Here is a 17,550-nt window from a genome sequence, read left to right on the forward strand (position 1 = left end):
GGTGACAACGTCACTCCGATAAGATAACCTTATCTTTCCTTACGTCGACTTGAGAGTTCTCCTACTCTCACAACCTGGGCCGATTCTAAGCTCTTGCTTTGGTCTCCTGGGTGAGTGAGCCAATAAGGAACCCCTTCTAAGTGTTTAGTTACGAAACACGCATTGCTAGACTTTCCAGGAGTAATGATTTAAGTTCCCCGTCTGCGCTCCAGGGAGCACTGCCTCTTGTGTTTTCCTTAGACGCCCGTACTTCAGATCCTTAACTGTCCATGAAAAGTTCGCTGCACACTTTGTAGGCCCTGCGTATAGCCCACCCCAAGAAGTGGTATGCAGTATTCTATTCGATAAATCATGAGTGCCATGAAAAGTAGCTTCATTTCTATGGAAGAAGCAACTGCTGTTCTCCCACGCTTACCCAAGGCAAGGTAGTTCGACATCATTATTCCATGGTCCTTCAGTCTATTCTTTCGAAGTATCAAAGATGTACTTTGCTGTACGGGATTTTGTGCTGCTGTTTTCTCAACTTTGACCTAACAACGAAGTAGTTGAAGCTTGTCGGTATTACTAGCCACTTCATTTCCAGTGGCCCACCGGAAGACTTCGTTTGTCTACTTCTAAGTTCTCAAGTGTCTTTTACCACTGAGATGTTCATAGTCATTCTCGAATCATGCGCAAAGGATATGAAACTGGTTCATATCCCGGTCACTGTGAAATATGATAATGAAGGACGGTAGAGGAGAAAGTAAAGTTCCTTGAATGACTGAACTTTTTACCTTTGAGGCGATGGCTATAACCTGAATATACAGTAAAGTTTCGTGATATAAGAGTCATGAAGTCGTACATCCATCTTCCAACTTTCCCAGTTACTCCTACCTTGTGCGGTGTCTGAGCTGACACCGTGGACACATTCATCAAAGACTTTACCCAAGTCTATCACATCAGCATTTCGTTTTTATTTCTTTTTTATTATTCCACTGCCTCTTAAATCTTATCGCAGCGACTGAAGAGGCGAGATCTCCTCGCCCTGAAACCATGACGTCTTGGGTTTTAATAATAATTTGATTCTATAAAGTCGTGTCAACTTATATCTTACGTCTCTCGAAAAAAAATCTAATCATGTGCGATATCACAGCTAGCAGTTGGCAATTTTATGGGACGACTGTAACTTCTTCCCATATGGAGTGGGGAGGACGTGTCTGTTTCAGCTTTCTTTCCAGTTCGTGCTAACGATAGTTTGCATTTCTTTACCGCATGATGTAGGAAGAGAATGTATGTGCATGTTCTAAATGGCTCCCTGTGGAGGTCCAGCGGTATGGTGACTGAAGTCTCTGTTTAGGCAGTAGTTTGGGTCATCAATCTTTGAAGTTTTTGTTTTGTCACTGTGGTTCGAGAAACTCGCTTGTCTCCTTGCTATCATCCATGAGAGAGAGAGAGAGAGAGAGAGAGAGAGAGAGAGAGAGAGAGAGAGAGAGAGAGAGAGAGAGAGAGAGAGAGAGTGCGCGTGTGTCCTCTTTTGTTTTGCGAAGGCCAAGGGTACTTGTCCTACCTGATGTACGTACGTCTTGCATACGAACAGGATACAGTAACGTAACGAGTTTTTCTCCTCTTATCAATAACATGGACGGCAACGCAGTAATGTATAACTGATACATGCAATATTATGGGCCAACACGAGGGAAAATATCCCGACCCTGTTAACTACTGATGATGCTTAACCACCACATAACCACAGGACAGCTCTTACGGGGGTTCCTGTAGCCTCATGGCTACGATACAACCTCGTAGCAATGAAGTAATGGACGTCAATGGAGTGACAAATTATTCTACAATTATTCTTTTTTTCTTTCTTTTTCCAATGACGACGACACAAGGTTGCCGATGGTGACTTTTTATCCGCGGTGTCCCCCACATGCAGGCTAAGGGAACGCCGAGCATTATATATACATTATATGTGCATAAAACCACGAAGAAAATGCAACACGATAAGTTCCCAAGTGCACTTTCGTGTAATGATCCCACGACGATGTGATCATTACACGAAAGTGCACTTGGGAACTTATCTTGTTTCATTTCCCTCGTCGTTTTAAGCATAATCTAGATCACGCACACCATTGTGACCTCTTGCAATATATATATATATATATATATATATATATATATATATATATATATATATATATATATATATATATATTATACAAGAGAGAGAGAGAGAGAGAGAGAGAGAGAGAGAGAGAGAGAGAGAGAGAGAGAGAGAGAGAGAGAGAGAGTGTTACCAGACTCTGATGCTTATTTTTCTACCGCAAGTGAAAAGTGGCCTTTGGCGATGCTTGCATCATCGTCATTCGACGAATCAGTCTCTCGTCAAAAAAGTTTTCTCTCCTTCCTCTGCTCTTGAGTGTAGCCCAGCCTGACAGCAAAAGAGTCCTGGTGTTACACTTGATCACTTTTCAAGTGGCTTCTGCAACCCAAGGCTGCGCTACGCTCACCAGCAGGGTTACAATGGACTCATTTTGAAGCGGAAGGTTCTATGACGAGACAGTCCTCAGTTTCGCGATGCGTGCACACACCACCAGCGCACACAAAGCGTGGTGTGCACACAGAAAGTAACGCTAACTTCCACTCTCGGAATATCTAGAAATCATGGTATACTTCGGTGCGTGGGTACGGTTCTCCGGCGAATCCCGCCCGGTCCCCCATGCCAGTACAGCCTTCGTCCTAAACCCACACAAAGTTTGCGATGCACACATCTCACGCTGCCGATAACCCGGCCAATAAAGGCTCAGTTACCCTTAACCTTCGCCTGTAAATTGATCAACGCCGGACGCAGAGGGACCCCCTCCTGCTTGCAACGACTTAGGGAAATGTGGCCCAGACTTTGGGGGACTCCGTGGAGTGCACGTTACTAACCTTCGTCCATACCGTCCCCTTGCCGCAGTACCACAGTACCGCAAACTCAGCTGCCACATGTCGCTGCCGTCTTCTCCTCCAATCCAACTCACCTGTTGGTAAATGAAAAAAAGAAAGTTAATTTCATGATTACTTAAATGTTATCCCTGTCTCTCAGGTGTGTGTGTGTGTGTGTGTGTGTGTGTGTGTGTGTGTGTGTGTGTAAGTTTGTATTCTATAAATTCGTATTGTACGTAGAGGGAGCTTTACGTTCATGGTACCTCATCCCTTGATCTTTCTCTATCATAAAACTTTTATAACTTTTGAATAGAGTCCACACTTCCAATTTCATAATTCATTCCATCCCATTTGTCCATCACAATTTCTTCTACCAATTATCTTGCTTGATTTCATATCATGACCTCCGGTCTATCTTCGCTTCCTTCCAAGACCTGTTCCGTTAACGTCATATGACCAACGTGACTCCTCCGTGTCACGCATGCTGAGGTCACAGACGACACAAGAGTAAGTGTGACTCGACCATTCGTCACAGAAAATATATAGCCCCACGTGGAAAACATCAACGAACGCCATGAACGACTCGACACCAAGCCAACCGTTTCATGACCAACTGGAAATATAATTAACGATGACGCCAACTGCTGACGTTCCCCACACCTCGATAACAGTACGAATAGGGACCCAGCCATCTTTCTTTTCTAAGCTGAGACGCCACAGGCATCTTATTAATGCTATATATATATATATATATATATATATATATATATATATATATATATATATATATATATATATATATATACATATATATATATCCTAGTCTAAGTCACGATAATTAGTTTGGAAAATCCACTTTACCAAACCGAGACACAACATAACTACATACACATCCCCAATCTGTTGGGTATATGTAAACAAAGCACCGAGACCATGCTTCCTGCAAAGCATCCAAATACCCCACAACACCGACACCATGTTAAACACTTCAACTTTCTCTTCCATTTGCAACTATTCTTTCCCCTATCCTACATTTCTCCTCTCCTAAATATGAAGGTGGCTTCTGCGCATGTCGAAACTTCAGAGGAATAAAACTCAAAAGCTCTCTCCTTTACTCACTACTCCAATCCATATATATATATATATATATATATATATATATATATATATATATATATATATATATATATATATATATATATAAATAATTGCCCTTCTCGTTTCAATGAGGCAGCACCAGTAATACAAGAACAATAGGTCCACCTCCACACATCCAATCTCTAGGTGTTCCGCATAACGCACCGGAACCAGAGCCTTCCCTCCACTGTAAAACCCCATTAGCTACTCCATGGTTCATCTTGACTGCTTTATATGCCCTGGATCAGCCCACACGTCGCCCCCCTAAATATCAAATCGATCCACTGCTCGCCTCTCGCCCCGCTCCAGTGTTCAGGCCCCGATACCCTTAGAGCATCTTTCATTCTACCTCCTACTAGATTTCTCCCTCCCTTTACTTCCTCAACCTCTGAAACCACGATTCTCCTAGTCAGCCAGTCATCGCTCGTCCTCTATACATATTCGAACCATTTCAACACACCCTGATCGGCACCCTCAAATCAGACTGCACCTGCTACTACCCCTCTCTCTCTCTCTCTCTCTCTCTCTCTCTCTCTCTCTCTCTCTCTCTCTCTCTCTCTCTCTCTCTCAGGCTGTCATCCCTCACACCCACGAAGAACCCGCCTCATAACACAGACCGCCCTCAGCCATTTCATTTCCAACCCATCCACGCACTTCCCTGTCTTCAAGGCCCAACATTCACATCCATATCACACCGATGAGATTCCTATACCTTCATATATAATCGATTATACCCTTGCTGAAACTGTCCTCTCCATCCAAATGTACCTTGATGTATCCAGGAGCTTAGCTTTCTTCCTGTGTATGACATACTCAAGCCCCCCACGGTTCCATCCACTGCCAAGTCCACTCCGACGTACCTAAAGCACTAAACTTCTCTCTGGTTTTATATAGTTTCCACTACCTGCCAGGTAGCGTGTCGCTAACGATAGAAACGGCAACATAGGCAGAAAGAAACAGACAGACAGACAGAAACGGAAAGATATGTAGACAGAGATGAACAGACATACATAGAGGTAATAAATACATAAACACTAAAAAAACGTGAATCAATCCTCCGTTGTTTTCGACTACCGAATAACTCACATTTGCATATTCTAATTTTTGTACGATTTATTGTATAAGTTTGAAAAACAAAATAACTGACCTATAAAACAAAATAACTGACTATATGTTTAATACACTGGCTTAAGATTCACTTAAAGGAAACCATGTTTATCAAAAGCGCTACGTAACAAATGTGCGCAGAATGATGATGAGCAAGTGGTGATGGTGGTGATAGGCGGGTGATGGTGGCAGTAGCGTGGGTGGTAGTGGTGATGATGGGCGGGTGGTGATGGTGGTGGTGGGAGTAGCGTGGGTGGTAGTGGTGATGATGGGCGGGTAGTGGTGGGAGTAGCGTGGGTGGCAGTGGTGATGATGGGCGGGTGGTGGTGGTGGTGGTGGGAGTAGCGTGGGTGGTAGTGGTGATGACGGGCGGGTGGTGGTGGTGGTGGTGGTGACGGACGCGACGGTAGTCATGGTAGTGGCTGAGGAGCTGGCGAGGGGGAAAAAAAAAAAATTCCCCGGTTGAACAGGATATCTCCAACAACTTCCAGATGGAAACTTCTCCGGTGTCACGCAGCTCGTAAGCAGTTGGGGTGAGAAAATAAACAAATACGAAACTTTATATATATACATATATACAAATATATATATATATATATATATATATATATATATATATATATATATATATATATATATATATATATATATATTTTATTTTATTTATTATACTTTGTCGCTGTCTCCCGCGTTTGCGAGGTAGCGCAAGGAAACAGACGAAAGAAATGGCCCCCCCCCCCCATACACATGTATATACATACGTCCACACATGCAAATATACATACCTACACAGCTTTCCATGGTTTACCCCAGACGCTTCACATGCCTTGATTCAATCCACTGACAGCACGTCAACCCCGGTATACCACATCGCTCCAATTCACTCTATTCCTTGCCCTCCTTTCACCCTCCTGCATGTTCAGGCCCCGATCACACAATCTTTTTCACTCCATCTTTCCACCTCCAATTTGGTCTCCCTCTTCTCCTCGTTCCCTCCACCTCCGACACATATATCCTCTAGGTCAATCTTTCCTCACTCATTCTCTCCATGTGACCAAACCATATAAATATATATATATATATATATATATATATATATATATATATATATATATATATATATATATATGAGTGTGAGTGTGTGTGTGTGTGTGTGTACATGTTTTATGGTATGAAATGGAAATCTCAGCTGGTCATCTATACGCCAACGCTTCGGTTTCGACCAGAGACTTGAACAACGCGCGGAGGACATGATGAACGTCGCCTGGCAATCCAGCCTTGTTAAAGGGAAAACTTTCACCAGTGTCATCAAGCTCACTGTACGAGATCACACAGCTAGTTTTCCACTGTTTCCGCTTATGACTACCTTAGTTTTTTTGAGTTAAATCCAGTAAAGGACTGATAACAAAAACAAAAATCTGTAATCACAATGATACCTCAGGTAATGTAAACACCAGTCAACACAACCACGAAGAACCATTATCAGGGGAGGCGCTGGTAACAGCCTAACTCGACCACTCACGTTACATTACAGCACCCGCATCTAAATTTCATCCCCTCGACCACAACAATGCGACCCTTAAGCACGATGGGAAGACCCTTTGAGCACGACGTTACGACCCTTAAGCAACGACGGTACGGCCCTTGAGCAACGACTGGACGAACCCTTGGGTATGATGGCCCTTGACGCTTTAGGATCAAAGTATAATGCTGCCAAGCCATCATATGCCCAAGGGTCGTACCGTCGTGCTCAGAGAGGCTCACCACGCGAGACGTGGACGCCGGGGTGGCTTTATAGCTCTCCTCAGCCTTCAAACAGCTGCAGCCCACACAGAGATGTGGAAATATTACACACACACACACACACACACACACACACACACACACACACACACCATAACATAAGCGCTTAACGCAGGAACACCCAGGGAAATGGCGCATGAACAAGTGCCATCAACTCTTCAAAAAAGCGAAGGAAAAATACTCGCGTTCATTAGAAAGACTTTACACATAACATTATGCCTATGAAACTTCGAAAATGAAAGCACGTCAACTGCTGCTGCTTCTGTTATAAAGGGCGATAATATATATTTTCGACGAACATCTTGATTCTGATGACACTGTGGGTTCTGATTATGAAAATCCTACTGACTGCGGTGCTTCGATTCCATCATTCTTTTAGGTAATGATGCTCAAGGATGAAGACTGAGGTGTGTGACTACATCAGAATCTTTAAATCTTCAAATCAGCTTGATGACGCAGACAGTGAGCTTCTTCCAAAGATGTAGGGACAAGAAATTCAAAAAAAAAATTCAGAAAGGATGTAAATCAGTACTTTAATAGTATAATAACACTGGATAAATGGAATAAACTGAATTATGACGTTTTAAATGTGAAGATCATCGTCATAACACTACGCCATCTCTTGATTCACCTGCTCCTTTTATACATCCTCGTGACCCCTAAAACTCCTCCAGATCGAACACTCCCATAAAGCCTTTCCTGATACACCATACTGAACCAACAAAGCACACTGATGTCAACGATGTAATATATCGACTTCAACCTCCAACAATGTACACTGGCATATTCCCAACGCTAAGTATGTTTACCCAACAACGTTTGCAAAGAGCCAACTCGTCAGGAGCAAAAGAAAAACGTTTAACCAAAATATTTACATCCACATTGATTAAACCCTTCCTTAAAAACGTTGCCACTTCTTCTTCTCCTTCTTCTTCTAGACGTCAAATGATCCCCCTTCTCAACATTCTTAAACAAAGACGCTCGTGCAGTCGGTACTAACATGTGGCGCACCGCCCTACCGCACACAGGACGGTTCCATCATTTACCTGCTACACTAACCTCCCCTTCCCATCCGTCGACGGATGAAACCCCCCTCCATCCTGAGCAGCTACCATAACTCATCCCAGATGACGCTAGCTTTCCAAGCTCACACTGAGGATAAGTGACTCCGGCGGTGGCGATGAACACCCGCCGGGGGATGGGAGGGTTAAGACCAGCAATGATATGAACTGAGGATGAAAACTACGAACGTCCAGAGGTCTACGGATGCTGAGAGATGGGTATTAATCACGCCAGCATATATGCTGGGAGGTCAGATCATACTGACGCGTTGCTGAAGAGTTATAGCCAACAGGTAAGAAGACAATGGCAGTTCAATGGCAAAATATCATGAAACTACACATCCAGAAAACAGAGTACCATATATTTTCTTTTCTTTCTTTCTCTTCTTTTTTTTTTAATTTTCCAAAAGAAGGAACAGAATGGGGCCAGGTGAGGGTATTCCTTAAAGGCCCAGTCCTCTGTTCTTAATGCTACCTCGCTAACGCGGGAAATGGCGAATAGTTTAAAAGAAAGAAAAAAAAAAAAATATATATATATATATATATATATATATATATATATATATATATATATATATATATATACATATATATATATAGTTATTTTCGACTGTTAAACGTACGTACAGCTGAATGAGCAGAGCGACTGCCAAAAAAATAAGACAAAATCAAAATCAAATAATAATTCGTTATATAAGTGGGGCTACAAACAAAGAGCTGAGAGCATGTATCAGAAATGTGTACGTGCGAGAAAAACCATCGGCCGGTGAAATTCATCAAAATGCAACACCGAGCCTAATAATTTCATAATGAAATTCCATACATTTGTCAAGGGACATAAACACACTGGACCAGCTGACGTGGGTCGACTGGGGCAGTTTGTCCACGACCCCCGTCCCCTAGAGGCAGACAGACAGAGGGAGTATCTACTACGAGTACCTATGACCAAGAATCTGCAAGAAGGCAAAGCCAGGGCGTAGCGCTCACCACATACCTACTTTTTGCGATACTGATGTTCTCAGCTGCCATGCAGTCTGCGCGGCTGTCTATATCAAGCTCACCCGGCATCCCTTCAACCATCGTCCAGTTATCGTCAGAAAGTTTCGGTGTTAACTCCATATAAGTTTCCGACCTCAGTGGGAGAAAAACATCGTACAAAACTTTCCAATTTTCCATCTGCGAACTCGGAAATTTTTGTTCGCTGCCTTTTCTGTAAAATTCCAAGGTATATGGGTAATTACTCAGCTCTTCCTCTTATGCCAGTTTTCATTAGATTCTAAGATGTTCATTTTTTTTGTCCCTCTATTTGCTGCCACGACCAGACTGTCACACATCCGTTCCTTCGCCTGTGGCTGTATAGCTGCAGGATTCCCACTATTTCATGATAGTTTAGATGTTCCATTCCTTCCATCCTACTTTTATTAAAGCGTTTCATGGTTTCCCTTCGATTAGTCCATTTCCACTTGTTTTGATCAGTGACCATGCAACAAGGCAGTGCTCAAATTTTGCTCATTATGGATACGCTAAACATTTTTATCGTCAGCTATGTATCTCCTGTTGTGAATTTTTACAGATTTCATATCCATAATGACCTCGAGGTCTCTGACGTCTTCTTCACTTTATATTCCCCTCTTCGTCTTTTATATGGCATCACCATTGTAACCAGAGCGTAGCGTCTCTAAATTTGTCTCCATTAAATTCCACTGGGTTCTCTTCTGCCCCTTTATAAATCATGTTTAAGACTTTCTGCATATTCTTTCGTTCTGTGATTCAGCAGTTTCGCTGATCCACATAATGTAGTGGTTAGCATTCACGAGGCGCACGGAGTCGAGCGAGGAGGTTCAAATCGTGGATGTAGCAGTCGGCTCACAGACAAATTACCTGTTCATCCTCCTCAAGGGATCGTCGATAAAATGCGTGCATATATTTACGAGGAAAGACTCGTGTGTAATGTATGAGACACTGTGTTTGTAGACCGCAAACCAGCAGCCCACGTGTGTGGGTGAGGCACAATGAAAAGACGTCTACTGGGACAAAGGAGTGATGCTAGGGGCCCAGTTGCAGTCTCTCCCACATACCAGAAGCCCAAGGCTATTTCTTCCTCATGCTGGTGGGAGGGGGAGGAGACAACACCTTGAAAGCCACTGTCAGATTACACCATCCACAAATTAGTACGGCCAAAAATGAAAAAAAATGTAATTCCATGTTTGAGACGTCTGGAAGCATGGATGACGGATGGGGTGGAGTCAGGGTGAAGGAAGTAGGGGCATGGGAAGGGAACGAGGGCTCTCTCTCTCTCTCTCTCTCTCTCTCTCTCTCTCTCTCTCTCTCTCTCTCTCTCTCTCTCTCTCTATCTCTCTCTCTCTCTCTCTCTCTCTCTCTCTCTCGTTGGCTCAGGTTGGACCTCCGTGCACTTACGAGTCGAAAAATTCCATCACAATCTTTTCCTCAGAAAAGAACTCCCTACACAATATTCATTAATTACTGGAGAACCATTAACCATCATAACAATAAACTTAATAATTTCAACCACTTCGCTATATAAAACAACCCTACTATACTCTTCTTTTCTTTATCAACATCTACGATGTAATACAATCTCTCATCCTCATTTTCTTGGCATTCTCATACACCTCAACCTGCCATACAATGTTTCCGAACATTGGCTTTCTCTGTGTTCGACCCATCCTTCCCTACACTTAACACCTCGGCATCATGAAAGTCATGTTCGTCCTCACACACTGAACGCTGCTCCTACGCCGAGGGGACGTGTACACATCCATCCGAACCTCCCTTGACAAAATCCAAGCCACACCTGTACGTCTTAACAACAGCCCTCACTCCATAGTCTTCGCTTGGTGTCCACTCGCCTTAACCCATCTCATGGTCACATGCTCTGATGAAATCTGAGCCATCTGCAAGATCCCACACACTCTACCTGCCTCTCCACACTACCTGCCACCACCAAAATAGTTCAGACCCCATGTACACTAAACGGTTTTCATATTCAAACTTTTATTTCTCGCACTTTTCGTCGATGGTACTCACTCCCTGGATGTACTGTCCAACTCTGTAAGAACCAACATTTTTCTAAATGTACTTATCGTGTTTATTATCGTGTACACGATAATAAGCTCCCAAGTGCACTTTCGTGTAATGATCACATCGTCAGGGGAGATACCAAAATGAGACAGAAGACGTAGAACAGTCAGTTGATATACAAGAAAGATACGTAGCGGAGACACCGTAAATCGTTTCATCTCCTACAGTGTGCACGTTCAACTTGCCTTCAGCACACTCTCAGTTACTCCAGGTGCATCTACCACCCTTTGCAATCTACTGTGGAAAATACTATTCCCGTCCATTCATCCATCCATCATCCACTCTATCCGCTGACCCACTTATCCACCCATCAACCACAAGATACAGGATACCATTAGAGACAATCACAAAATACCGGTGTTCTAATGTTCAGCGGTGGTTTCCAGGTTACCAGCACCAGTAATAACTACCTGCGGATAACAAGGGTGGCGCGCTACGTAACCATGGTAATAAATTGACCATAATGACCGGAATGGCCATGCGATAGGCTGCGCCCCGGGGCATGTATGGGTGGTGGCTGCGGAGAGACGCTTAGGAGGTGAGCCTTACGGGGATCGCCACAGACTCTCTCTCTCTCTCTCTCTCTCTCTCTCTCTCTCTCTCTCTCTCTCTCTCTCTCTCCACGCATCGTGCGTGTGAGAACCGTAAGTAAGAGCTGGTACCTTCACCACGTCGTCTGGTGAACACCAGCTCACGTCTTCGTACCCCGCTAATACCCAGGAGAACCGTTACGACGCGTTGCGTGAATCCAATCCACCTATATGAACACAATCTCAAGTGCTCGTCCCATTACATGGAAAAAAGAAAACTTATTTCCTTGTGAAATACGGGAATGAGTATTAGAGGAAAACCATAGGGATAGCTTTTAAAAAAAAAAAAATCAGTATTTCGAAAATACTCAACTGTCAGCTATATTGGCGAGGAAGAGAAGCAATGCATTTGACTCCCTGCAATAAAGTGTCAAGAACTGCATTGTAGCCCGCACTTTATGGCCAGTCCGCCGCTCCTACGTAACGCGCCAATATGCAATATCCACTCTCGCACGACGGAAGAAACTACTGCACTTTATAGTATAAGTAAAGGCTAACATCGAACGAGGCCAACCGTAAATATGGCGTTCACCTCTGGAACATAAAATACATCACAAACTTCACATTGGAATACTATAATAGTCAGGAAAACGGTACCTGACGACGACTTCTACCGCAGAGAAAGTTGGTAAGTAAAAGAACGGAAGACAATGAGGGACGCGTGGCGGTGTAGAGAAGTGAAAAGACGTCGAGGGCGGCGGATGGACTCGGGAGGCGCTTTTCACAAGCATGAAGGAGGGAACGTGGGCTGGGGGAGGGGGAGGACGAGTAGGTGGTAACGCAGGAGTAGGTGGAGGTAAAGGGGAGAGGGCGTGCAGGTTGAGGAGGTGGAGGAAGGAGACGTAACGAGAGAGACTGGCAATAAGGAAAAAAAGATGGAGATAAGGAGGACATGGAAAGAATGAGGACAAAGAAAAACGATGGTAGACGTAAGCAAGTAAGAGAATAAGGGAGAAAGTGGTGTAAAAGGGAGGAAGACTGGTAAAAGACAAAGAGGTGAAGGATGGAGACAGGAAGAACACGGAGGAAGAAAGTTTGGCATCAAGCATGGAGGAAAAGAGAGAGAGAGAGAGAGAGAGAGAGAGAGAGAGAGAGAGAGAGAGAGAGAGAGAGAGAGAGAGAGAGAGAGAGAGAGAGAGAGAGCCGGCTGTATATGAGGCAAGAGGTGAGAGGCTGAGGCGAGGAGGATGGAGAGGTTCAGGTCATCTGGTGGCCATGGTGTAATATAATCCACGACGGAGGACCTGGTCCGACACTGGACAAATACCTGACGATGGGACCTGGAGAAAATCCTGCAGGGTACGACTTGGACCAAGCCTGCGCTTGGGGTCACTCACCTCGCGCCAGTACCAGCTAAGGAACGGCCGTGGTGGCAAGCCTTAAAGGGGAAAATGACGTGTCAGGAAGCGCAGGTATGTCCAAGTGGGGAGGTATGAACTATATGACGTCATGACAGACCCATACGAGAGGCAGGAAAAATTTTCCTGAAGTGAGAGAGAATATGATATACAAGTCCGCAGGCTAAATGAGGTAGAGAAAAAAAAATATGAACTAAAGTAGGAAGACAACATCAAAAAAGAAATCACTGAGAACACAGGAGACAATCAGCAAGATATAGGGTGAAGGAATCGCCGGTGGAAAGACGACAAAGAAATGGGTGTGCGAGTATATTCAGATGGAGGGGCGGGGAACATCATCCAGTCACTGACATCAGGAACGGACTGGGTAAAAGACAAAACCGCCAGAGATGTGGAAATCAGGATGGTACTGAACTATACGAGAATAACATTTTGGACAACACGAAGTAACGAAGACTAGAATCGAGGACAACAAATCAGGAGTCAAGTAAAAATAGCTAAACAGAAAAACTAAGAATGATGGATAAGGTATGATATCAGGGCGAAGAAAAAATCATAAAGATACAGTTTCCGCAAAAAGCAATGTCCCCCATCCCCAACATATTTTCAAGGGCGATACACGGCTAAGGTTTAATGTGGGTACATGCATATGACGCTCTCAGGTTGAAATCATCGTACATCTGGTCGATGATACTAGTATTCCCAACGGCGAGCACTAGCAACCCGCCTCAGTGTGCCTCAAGTTATCTTTCGGGAACGATGTTCTTTCTTCATCCTTCCAGGCTGTCACTTCACATTGGGAAATTCGCTTCTGGATGCTGTATTTCTTCCACCTATCCTGCAAGATGGTTGGCATAAGAAGGATAGGCCAGAATTCTCGCCTAGAAGCAAAACAAAATATGACGACACGTAAGAATCCTAGGCGCCCTGGCCGCTCAGAAACCACGATCAGGCGGCTGGTTCCTGCAACATCTCATCCGTGCCTCGCCTCATTCAGGAGATGAAGACCCCTGTTAACCCAAAACATGGATCTAGAACTTTTGGAAACTTGCTACTTCCAGGACCAGACGTCTGTAGATGGTGATCAAGGCCAAAGGAGAGATGACAGAGTACTAAAATGTAAGTGCGACATCGCCTTTGAAAATGTATGAGGAAGTGGACAGTGGACAAAGATTCTTTTGCGAAAACTGTCATTTGTGTCAGAATAAGTGATGACTGATAAGGTCACAACCATAAAGATAATGATGAGCGAAGTAAAACTAACAATGAGCCGAGTGGCAAGGTACGCACAGCAGTCCAGGGTCTAAAACAGTAAGAAGGAGCCAGAGGAAAAGTTTCACATAAGTGTGTCAACGATGATGTATACGAGGAGGAGGAGGAGGAGGAGGAGGAGCAGGAGCAGGAGCAAGAGGAGGAGGAGGAGGAGGAGGAGGAGGAGGAGGAGGAGGAGGAGGAGGAGGAGGAGGAGGAGGAGCAGCAGCAGCAGCAGCAGCAGCAGCAGCAGCAGCAGCAGCAGCAGCAGAAGAAGAAGAAGAAGAAGAAGAAGAAGAAGAAGAAGAAGAAGAAGAAGATGAAGAAGAAGAAGAAGAAGAAGAAGAAGAAGATTGGTAAAAGACAAAAAAAAATTTCACATACCCAAGAGGGCCAAAGTAAGAGACCCACGTAGCAGAGGATAAGAGGGAAGGCGAGGAGAGATAAGGGAGGGGAGAGGATGAGAGGCACAGGGTGGAGGAAGGGTGAGCCAAGAGGACATGAGGTGGGGAGGTGAGGAAAGGGAGAAGATAGGAGACGGGGAAGAGAGAGAGAGGGGGGGGGGAACGGGGGACAGAGGGTTGGGAGGGAGAGGAAGAAAACGGGTGATGGGGGAGAGGAAAAGGATAAAGGACGGGAGGTACGGAGAAAGGGAGAAGACAGACAACAGGAGGCGAAAAAAAAAATGGAGGAGGCAGAGAAAAGGAGGTGGGAAGAAGGGAAATGGAAGACAGCGGGAGATGGGGAGAGAGAGAGAGAGAGAGAGAGAGAGAGAGAGAGAGAGAGAGAGAGAGAGAGAGAAGAGAACGAGAGGTTAGGGGAGAGGGCAGACGACGGGATGTGAGGAGAGGATGGAAAGCAAGATTAGGATGCGAGACAACAGGACATGAAGCAGAGGGGGACGACGGGAGATGCAAGAGATAGAGACAGACAGACGGGAGGGGCAGGGAAGTGGAGGGGAGAGGACGGCAGGCAAAGAAGAGGAGGTATGGGAGGAGAGGTTCCTCAAGGGAGGTGGTAGGCTCCACATGTGGGCATCAAATCACAACAGCAAGATGGAAATTGTGTGTGTGTGTGTGTGTGTGTCTGTGTGTTTTAGTAAAACTACAGAGTTTCGGATTTTAAACGCTCATTATATAGACGTCCGTGTGTTTATGAACGCGCAAAGGCACGTGCGTGAATATATCATGTGCAGCAATTAATTATCACATTCCCTGCAACCACTCTCAGTGCACCATACAAAGAAGAAGACAAAGGAAGGGGAGAGGAAAGGGCAAATACGGGGGCTGGAGGAGGGTAGAGAGAATGGAAGGAACACCTAAGCCGAGAAGCTGCTGAAGGGGGCGCAAGGCAGACGAGCTGGTAGGGGGGCGTGTGTGAATACACCGTCGCTATGTCCACACACGTAGAACACTTCATCTGCCATCATAATGACGCTTCTCCAGCGATGCTCACGGCAGGATTATATAGCTGAGGGGGGGGGGGGAGCACACACACGAGGCGCACCGCGAGACAAAGGACGGAGAGAGAGAGAGAGAGAGAGAGAGAGAGAGAGAGAGAGAGAGAGAGAGAGAGAGAGAGAGAGAGAGAGAGAGAGTCATGCGGAAGAATCAGAGAAGTGAATGTAATGCATGATATGGATGGTTGCTCGGGGTAGACTGGGACCAACGCTGGACATACAATGAGTGATAATCCAGAGGCAGCCGTGTGCCGTCGAGGCGAAAGAGATACGAGGATGTGGGCGACCGAGAAGAAATAAATATATGAAAAGGCGACACAGGGGAGAGAAAGAGACAAGGAGATGAAAGGTGTTAATGAGAACGAAACTGGAGGAAGGAGGAGACGCGGATATTCACACAGAACAGTGAACTGGGAGACGCACAAGAACTGGATGCACAGACAGACAGACAGACAGACAGACAGACAGACAGAGAGAGAGAGAGAGAGAGAGAGAGAGAGAGAGAGAGAGAGAGAGAGAGAGAGAGAGACGGGGCTTCACGAGGAGTACTCGAGGGACGCAGCCGCAGGATAATGATGGCTCCCCCCCGTCCTTAACAGGACACGTTGATTATGACCTCGCGTCCTCCAACTCCTCGCTGCATCACGGTCCCCTTGGTGTCCCCAGGCTCCGCCCGGCATCCTCAGCCTCATCCACGGGGGTCCCCCTTACTGCCTTCCAGCTCCTCGCCCCACCCTCGGGGGGTTCCTCCCTGCCTCGTCCTTGTATTCTTGACACATCTCCAGATTTACGAGACCGTCTTGGTGTCCAAGTGTTTGTGGCTCGTCCTCTAATCCTCGTCCTCATCTTGGCGTCGTGAACCTCGTCCTGGCAGCTTTGTACCCTTTAGCCTCTATTCTCTGGGTCACAAAGTAGAATATCCCGAGAAATCTTGTTTACCCTTGGCAGATCAAGCTGAAGGGGGACGGGAAACGAGCCCAACATGCACAGCGCAGCCGGGCGCGCGTGTGTCCTGCACGGTAGCGAACATGGCCAAGGTCAGAAGAACCAGAAACAATCCTCGCATTGAGAATACATGATCATATAACATGCGTGCAGACATTTACCCCTTTCCTTGACTACAGAAGCAGACATTTAGAAACGCTGGTATTATGTCTTGTGTATTTACCAAACATCCGCTGACGTTGACAGTGCAAGCATCGGAAAGTACAAACAAGGGCGTATCACACATGACCATAATTATTGAGTTGAACAGCTATATCTGTCGCCTAAATATATCAGCATAGTAATCCTACATGATTTGGAAAAAAACACTTCGTCTGCGCCTCATGAACACTCAATCTGTATTTACAATCTCGTTACGTCCATCGCTACAAAACCAGGTATAAAAGCCACCAAGATTGAAGCCCTTGCTTATGATGACAAAAGACGAGTGTCTGCCAGAAAAATAGGAAAACAAGGCTATCTTGAAAGCGAAACTTAATTCGATGATCATGAAAAACATCGGGAGTTAAGAATGGATATTGATACCTGCAATAAGCGTCGATGTCACAAGGTGACTATATGATCGCTGATAATCCACTCAGTGGAATCGTGGAATCTTTTCATCTTCCCCATTGTTCCACCATTCTCTCCTCCTTGGCGGAATAACAGCCAAACGCAGAGCACTTCTAATTCAAACCTCTCGACACTTGACATCATACGCTGGACACATTCGCCACGGTCCCTGTTGCAGTATGGCGTCTTGCCGCAGCAGGGGGTTGGGGGGCTGTTTC

The sequence above is a fragment of the Panulirus ornatus genome, chromosome 15 (genome assembly GCF_036320965.1).
Source record: "Panulirus ornatus isolate Po-2019 chromosome 15, ASM3632096v1, whole genome shotgun sequence".
Classification (NCBI taxonomy): domain Eukaryota; kingdom Metazoa; phylum Arthropoda; class Malacostraca; order Decapoda; family Palinuridae; genus Panulirus; species Panulirus ornatus.